Source organism: Rhinoraja longicauda, chromosome 37, assembly GCF_053455715.1.
Source record: "Rhinoraja longicauda isolate Sanriku21f chromosome 37, sRhiLon1.1, whole genome shotgun sequence".
Classification (NCBI taxonomy): Eukaryota; Metazoa; Chordata; class Chondrichthyes; order Rajiformes; family Arhynchobatidae; genus Rhinoraja; species Rhinoraja longicauda.
In genome coordinates, this window is record NC_135989.1 from 5,551,568 (window position 1) to 5,559,067 (window position 7,500).

The following is a 7,500-nucleotide window of genomic DNA, read 5'->3' on the forward strand; positions in this document are numbered from 1 at the left end:
TCCTGCCCCCCACACGCGTGTTCTCCAGGGGTGTCCCAGCCGCTGCCCTTCAGGTGTGCGGGGACACGCGGTTTGTCACTTGGCCCCTTCCTCAACTACCTCCTCCAGCAGCTCGTTCCACACACCACCACCTTTGTGTGGAAACGTTACCCCTCAGTATCCTATTAAACCTTTTCCCCTTCACCTTCGACCCTACGACCTCTGGTCCTTGATGTACCTACTCTGGGCACGAGGACTCTGTGCATCCGAGCGAGTCTCTTGCCCAGAGAGTGTGAATCGAGGACCAGAGGACAGGGGTCGTAGGACATAGAGGGCACCGCAGCAGAAGGGAAGGAAAGCATTGTTAACGGAAGTCAGCTGTACATTCCAATAGACAATAGGTGCAGGAGGAGGCCATTCGGCCCTTCGAGCCAGCACCGCCATTCAATGTGATCATGGCTGATCATTCTCAATCAGTACCCCGTTCCTGCCTTCTCCCCATACCCCCTTGACTCCGCTATCCTTAAGAGCTCTATCTAGCTCTCTCTTGAATGCATTCAGAGAATTGGCCTCCACTGCCTTCTGAGGCAGAGGAATTCCACAGATTCACAGCTCTCTGAAGGAAAAAGGTTTTTTCTCATCTCTGTTCTAAATGGCCTACCCTTATTCTTAAACTGTGGCCCCTTGTTCAGGACTCCCCCAACATTGGGAACATGTTTCCTGCCTCTAACGTGTCCAACCCCTTAATAATCTTATATGTTTCGATAAGATCCCCTCCTCATCCTTCTAAATTCCAGCGTATACAAGCCTAGTCGCTCCAGTCTTTCAACATATGACAGTCCCGTCATTCCTGGAATTAACCTATAAACCTACGCTGCACGCCCTCAATAGCAAAGAATATCCTTCCTCAAATTTGGAGACCAAAACTGCACACAGTACTCCAGGTGCGGTCTCACTAGGGCCCTGTACAACTGCAGAAGAATTGCTCCTATACTCAACTCCTCTTGTTATGAAGGCCAACATTCCAGTGGCTTTCTTCACTGCCTGCTGTACCTGCATGCTTCCTTTCAGTGACTGATGGGGACTAGGACACCCAGATCTCATTGTACGTCCCCTTCTCCTAACTTGACACCAGTACTGACAATAGACAATAGACAATAGACAATAGGTGCAGGAGTAGGCCATTCAGCCCTTCGAGCCAGCACCGCCATTCAATGCGATCATGGCTGATCACTCTCAATCAGTACCCCGTTCCTGCCTTCTCCCCATACCCCCTGACTCCGCTATCCTTAAGAGCTCTATCCAGCTCTCTCTTGAAAGCATCCAACGAACTGGCCTCCACTGCCTTCTGAGGCAGAGAATTCCACACCTTCACCACTCTCTGACTGAAAAAGTTCTTCCTCATCTCCGTTCTAAATGGCCTACTGAGCCAGCAGTCACACGGAATAATGATCAGTGGACTGTCTAAAGCAAATGCACAGCCCCTGGCCCACACTGGAGGGCGATTGGCACAATAGCAAACGATACGAGAAGATACGATAGAACTTTATTTATCCCAGGAGGGAAATTGGTCTACCAACAGTCATAAAAACACGACAAGATACATGAAACATGAAATGAAAGTGACGAGTGGAACGGTTGACCAGTGAGTCACGGAGGGGGTGGGCTGTATTGTCCAAGTTCGTCTCTCTGCTGTGCAGCGGTAGAGTTGCTGCCTTACAGCGAATGCAGCGCCGGAGACCCAGGTTCCATCCCGACTACGAGCGCCGTCTGTACGGAGTTTGTACGTTCTCCCCGTGACCTGCGTGGGTTTTCTCCGAGATCTTTCCTTTCCTCCCACACTCTAAAGATGTACAGGTTTGTAGGCTATCTGGCTTGGTGTATGTGTAAATTGTCTCTAGTGTGTGTAGGATAGTGTTAGTGTGCGGGGGATCGCTGGTCGGTGTGGACTCGGTGGGCCGAAGGGCCTGTTTCCGCGCCGTATCTCTAAACTAAACTAATCCTCTTTGACTAAAGAATTTCTTAGAGAGTCATACAGTGTGGACATAGGCCCCTTGGCCCAACTTACCCACAGCGACCAACATGCCCCATCTACATTAGTCCCACTGCCTGCATTTGGCCCATATCCCTCCAAACCTGTCCTATCCATGTACCTGTCTAATTGTTTCTTAAACGTTGCGATAGTCCCTGCCTCAACTACCTCATCTGGCAGCTTGTTCCATACACCCACCACCCTCTGTGTGAAAAAGTTCCCCCTCAGATCCCTATTAAATCTTTCCCCCTTCACCTTAAACCTATGTATTCCATTTCTCGATTCCCCTACTCTGGGCAAGAGACTCTCTGTGTCTACCCAATCTATTCCTCTCATGATCTTGTACCCCGTGACCTGAGTGGGTTTTCTCCGAGATCTTTCCTTTCCTCCCACACTCTAAAGACGTGCAGGTTTGTGGGCTAACTGGCTTGGTGTATGTGTAAATTGTCCCTAGTGTGTGTAGGATAGTGTTAGTGTGCAGGGATCGCTGGGCGGCACGGACTTGGCGGGCCGAAGGGCCTGTTTCCGCGCTGTATCTCTAAACTAAACTCAGGTTGTCAAATGTCCGGCTTGGGCAGTTTTGCGGAGCTTTGCCGAGTATTCCTTTGACTCAGGGACAGAGGGAGATGTCACGATGACAAACCTCTGCCAAAAGAGAGTCTTAAGTTTCCATCAAAGGGGAAAAGGCGGCTCGGGAGGCAGAGAGGTTGGGAAGGGAATGCCAGTGCCTGGAGCAAAGGCAGCGGAATGGTTGGGATTAAAAGTTCAAACCCAAGTCAGCTTGATATTTATTCACAGTGGAAGCCTGATCCCCATCAGCAGTTTACATACCAAACGACACAAGAACTATTAGACACAAGCCACCAGAGCCATTCCATGGATTTTTTTCGTTGACACCCCATTCCTTTCTGACTGACCTTTCTGAGTTGTTCTCTTAGTATAGTTTAGAGCGCGGTGGCGCAGCGGTAGAGTTGCTGCCTCACAGCGCAGGAAACCAGGGTTCCATCCTGACTACGGGCACTGTCTGTGTGGAGTTTGTACGTTCTCCCCGTGACCTGCGCGGGTTTTCTCCGGGTGCTCCGGTTTCCTCCCACACCTCAAAGACGTGCAGGTGTGTAGGCTACATGGTTTGGTGTAATTATAAATTGTCCCCAGTGTGTGTAGGATAGTGTTAGTGTGCGGGGATCGCTGGTCGGCGCGGACTCGGTGGGCCATTGGGCCTGTATCTCTAAACTAAACTAAGATACAACATGGACACAGGCCCTACGGCCCATCCACAATCATCCTTTACATTTGTTCGAAGGTATTTATTCACAAAATGCTGGAGTAACTCAGCGGGTCAGGCAGCATCTCGGGAGAGAAGGAATGGGTGACGTTTCGGGTCGAGACCCTTCTTCAGACTTAAACTACAAACCTGCTCGACTTTGGAGTGTGGGAGGAAACCAGAGCACCCGGAGAAAACCCACGCAGGTCACGGGGAGAACGTACAAACTCCGTACAGACGGCGCCCGTAGTCGGGATGGAACCCGGGTGTCCGGCGCTGTGAGGCAGCAACTCTACCGCTGTGCCACTTGTTGTATGGTAACTTTAACTTCCCCAATATTGATTGGGACTTAGTGCAAGAGGATTAAATGGGATGGATTTGTTGGATGGATTTGGGAAGACGGAAGCAGGTGGGTGATGGGTGAAAGGAGACAACGAAATAAAAGTAATTGGAGGAGGTCCAGGTAAATGGATCCTCTCCCAGCCAAAGATTAAGGTTTGTGGGAGAGGGAAGGACGTCAACATACTTGGCTCCTTGCTGCACCGCTCACTCCATGTGATCTTCCTCCTCGCAACGCCATCCCACCTCATCCAGCGGCCTTGCTTGGCTTGGGAAAATGGCTTTGGCACAGCTGGCTGCTTTCTCTTCGCAGTGCACCTCCTCCACCACCAGGTGCCGCCGTTCAGCTGGAGTAGCCTTTTGCCAGGTAGGGTTTCATTGCTCCCAGGCCTGAAGTGGGCCATGTCCAACAAAGGCCCAGGAAGGCCCTAGGCCTTGTTGGACATGGCCCACTTCAGACCGTGAATCTATTCCATTATTTACAACAACAATATTTACAAGACAAATAACAAGAACACAGCGCCCGGCAACGAATACAAAAACTACCACATATTCTAAATACTAAATATTAAACATCTATTTCGCAATCCTGGTCCAGGATGCGTTCAACCCTTCCGGGGTGCCCAGCGGTCCCGGAACTCCTCGCTGGTGCCCGTAGACAGCGCACAGTCCCTCTCAATACCACCCAGGCATGGGCGTAACCCCAGAAAAGCAAGAGCGTTTTATTATCATATGTACCGAAATGAAACGATGAAATCCTTACGTCACAAGTTCACAAGTTATGGGAGTAGACGATAGACAATAGACAATAGGTGCAGGAGTAGGCCATTCTGAAGTAGGTCAGTCTGAAGAAGGGTCTCGACCCGAAACGTCACCCATTCCTTCTCTCCCGAGATGCTGCCTGACCTGCTGAGTTACTCCAGCATTTTGTGAATAAATACCTTCGATTTGTACCAGCATCTGCCGTTATTTTCTTATACTACATAGGTGCAGGAGTAGGCCATTCGGCCCTTCGAGCCAGCACCGCCATTCACCATGATCATGGCTGATCATCCACAATCAGTACCCCGTTCCTGCCTTCTCCCCATATCCCTTGATTCTTGTATACACTGGAATTTAGAAGGATGAGAGAGGATCTTATCGAAACATCAAGTCAAGTCAAGTCAAGTCAAATTTATTTGTCACATACACATACTGTGCAGTGAAATGAAAGTGGCAATGCCTGCGGATTGTGCACAAAAAAGAATTACAGTTACAGCATATAAATAAAGTTAATAAGTTACTATTAGTGTCGACAAAAATTTAGTCTCTGGGGTTATAAAAGTTGACAGTCCTGATGGCCTGTCATAAACATATAAGATTATTAAGAGGTTGGACACGTTAGAGGCAGGAAACATGTTCCCAATATCATATATATACAGCCGGAAACAGGCCTTTTCGGCCCTCCAAGTCCGTGCCGCCCAGTGATCCCCGCACATTAACACTATCCTACACCCACTAGGGACAATTTTTACATTTACCCAGCCAATTAACCTACATACCTGTACGTCTTTGGAGTGTGGGAGGAAACCGAAGATCTCGGAGAAAACCCACGCAGGTCACGGGGAGAACGTACAAACTCCTTACAGTGCAGCACCCGTAGTCAGGATCGAACCTGAGTCTCCGGCGCTGCATTCGCTGTAAAGCAGCAACTCTACCGCTGCGCTACCAATGTTGGGGGAGTCCAGAACAAGGGGCCGCAGTTTAAGAATAAGGGGTAGGCCATTTAGAACGGAGATGAGGAAAAACTTTATCAGTCAGAGAGTTGTGAATCTGTGGAATTCTCTGCCTCAGAAGGCAGTGGAGGCCAATTCTCTGAATGCTTTCAAGAGAGAGCTAGATAGAGCTCTTAAGGATAGCGGAGTCAGGGGGTATGGGGAGAAGGCAGGAACGGGGTACTGATTGAGAATGATCAGCCATGATCACATTGAATGGTGATGCTGGCTCGAAGGGCAGAATGGCCTCCTCCTGCACCTATTGTCTATTGTCTATTGTCTATAACCTACAAACCTGCACGTCTTTGGAGTGTGGGAGGAAACCGGAGCACCCGGAGTAAACCCACGCAGGTCACGGGGAGAACGTACAAACTCCGTACAGACGGCACCCGTAGTCGGGATGGAACCCGGGTCTCTGGCGCTAGTGAGGCAGCAACTCTACCGCTGCGCCACGGTTGTTGATGTGGGGAACTTTAACTTTAACCCGGGTTTGCTCCTGACCACGGTCGCTGTCTGTACGGAGTTTACGGAGAATTCTGGCCTTCCATCACAGTGAGGAGGTGACTGGAGGAGACTCACTGTGATGGATGTTTCTTTTTGTTTGGTGTTGGTTTATGATTGTGTGTGTTATTGCTTATTTTTATTGCTTATTTTTATTGGTCTTATTGTTGGACTGTGGGTAATCTTTCATTTCACTGCACATTTATGTGTATGTGACAAATAAATTGACTATTGACTATTGTACGTTCTCCCCGTGACCTGCGTGGGTTTTCTCCGGGATCTCCGGTTTCCTCCCACACTCCAAAGACGTGTAGATTTGTGGGTTCATTGAATTGAATTGAATAAATTTTATTCGTCAATAATTCTTATACATACAAGAAGTTTGCCTTGTTGCTTTGCTTGCAAGTAACAAAACGAAGAAACAATAAACATTGAAGAATAAAACATAATTTAAACATGTGAAGAATGAAAGAAAATACCAGAGCAAAAGAATATTGATTTTTTTAGATTTTAGATTTAGAGATACAGCACGGAAACAGGCCCTTCGGCCCACCGGGTCCGCGCCGCCCAGCGATCCCCGCACATTAACACTATCCTACACCCACTAGGGACAATTTAAAAAAAAACATTTGCCCAGCCAATTAACCTACAAACCTGCACGTCTTTGGAGTGTGGGAGGAAACCGAAGATCTCGGAGAAAACCCACGCAGGTCACGGGGAGAACGTACAAACTCCGTACAGACGGCGCCCGTAGTCAGGATCGAACCTGAGTCTCCAGCGCTGCATTCGCTGTAAGGCAGCAACTCTACCGCTGCGCCACCGTGCCGCCTTTGGTTATGATAAAATTGTAAAATTGTCCCTAGTGTGTAGGATAGAACTCGTGTGCAGGTGATCGATGGTCAGCAGGGACCCGGTGGGCCGAAGGGCCTGTTTCCATGCTGTATCTCAAAACTAAAATCCAGACATTTCCCAAACTCAGCCTGAAAGATCCGGCCACTCAGCTGATAAATTCGGGCTGGATTTTCATAAAATCACTTCCATTTAATCGGAATTTGATGGTATATTAACCAACGCTTAAAACCGAGCAAGACGAATAAACTAAGTTTATTACAAAGATTACACATGCCTTTGCTCAAACATAACACCAGCTCTCTCACATTCTCCCCCAGGCTTCTCTCACTGAATATAAATGAAGTAAAAGCTTTCACAATGAAACCAATTCTTTCGTTGATGGTGTGTAAGAAAGAACTACAGATGCTGCCTGACAGGCTGGTGGGGGGGGGAAGGTGGATAAGCTTCTCGCATTGCCTGGGGCGCTGCGACTTTTACACAACATTGTAAAGAGACAGTGTAAGACAAATCGAAGGTATTTATTCACAAAATGCTGGAGTAACTCAGCGGGTCAGGCAGCATCTCAGGAGAGAAGGAATGGGTGACGTTTCGGGTCGAGACCCTTCTTCAGACTGATGTCGGGGGGGGGCGGGACAAAGATAGGATACTGGTGGAGACAGGAAGATAGAGGGAGAACTGGGGAGGGGGAGGGGAAGAGAGGGACAGAGGAACTATCTAAAGTTGGAGAAGTCAATGTTCATACCGCCGGGCTGCAAGCTGCCCAAGCGAAATATGAGGTG

General features: G+C 48.8%; 1 protein-coding gene across 1 annotated transcript in view; it reads left to right on the forward strand.

The window, feature by feature from the left end:
* The window catches only part of lpar2a (lysophosphatidic acid receptor 2a), a 101,860-nt gene that overhangs the window by 74,998 nt on the left and 19,362 nt on the right, over positions 1-7,500 (forward strand). The gene's annotated exons all lie outside the window — the stretch shown is intronic.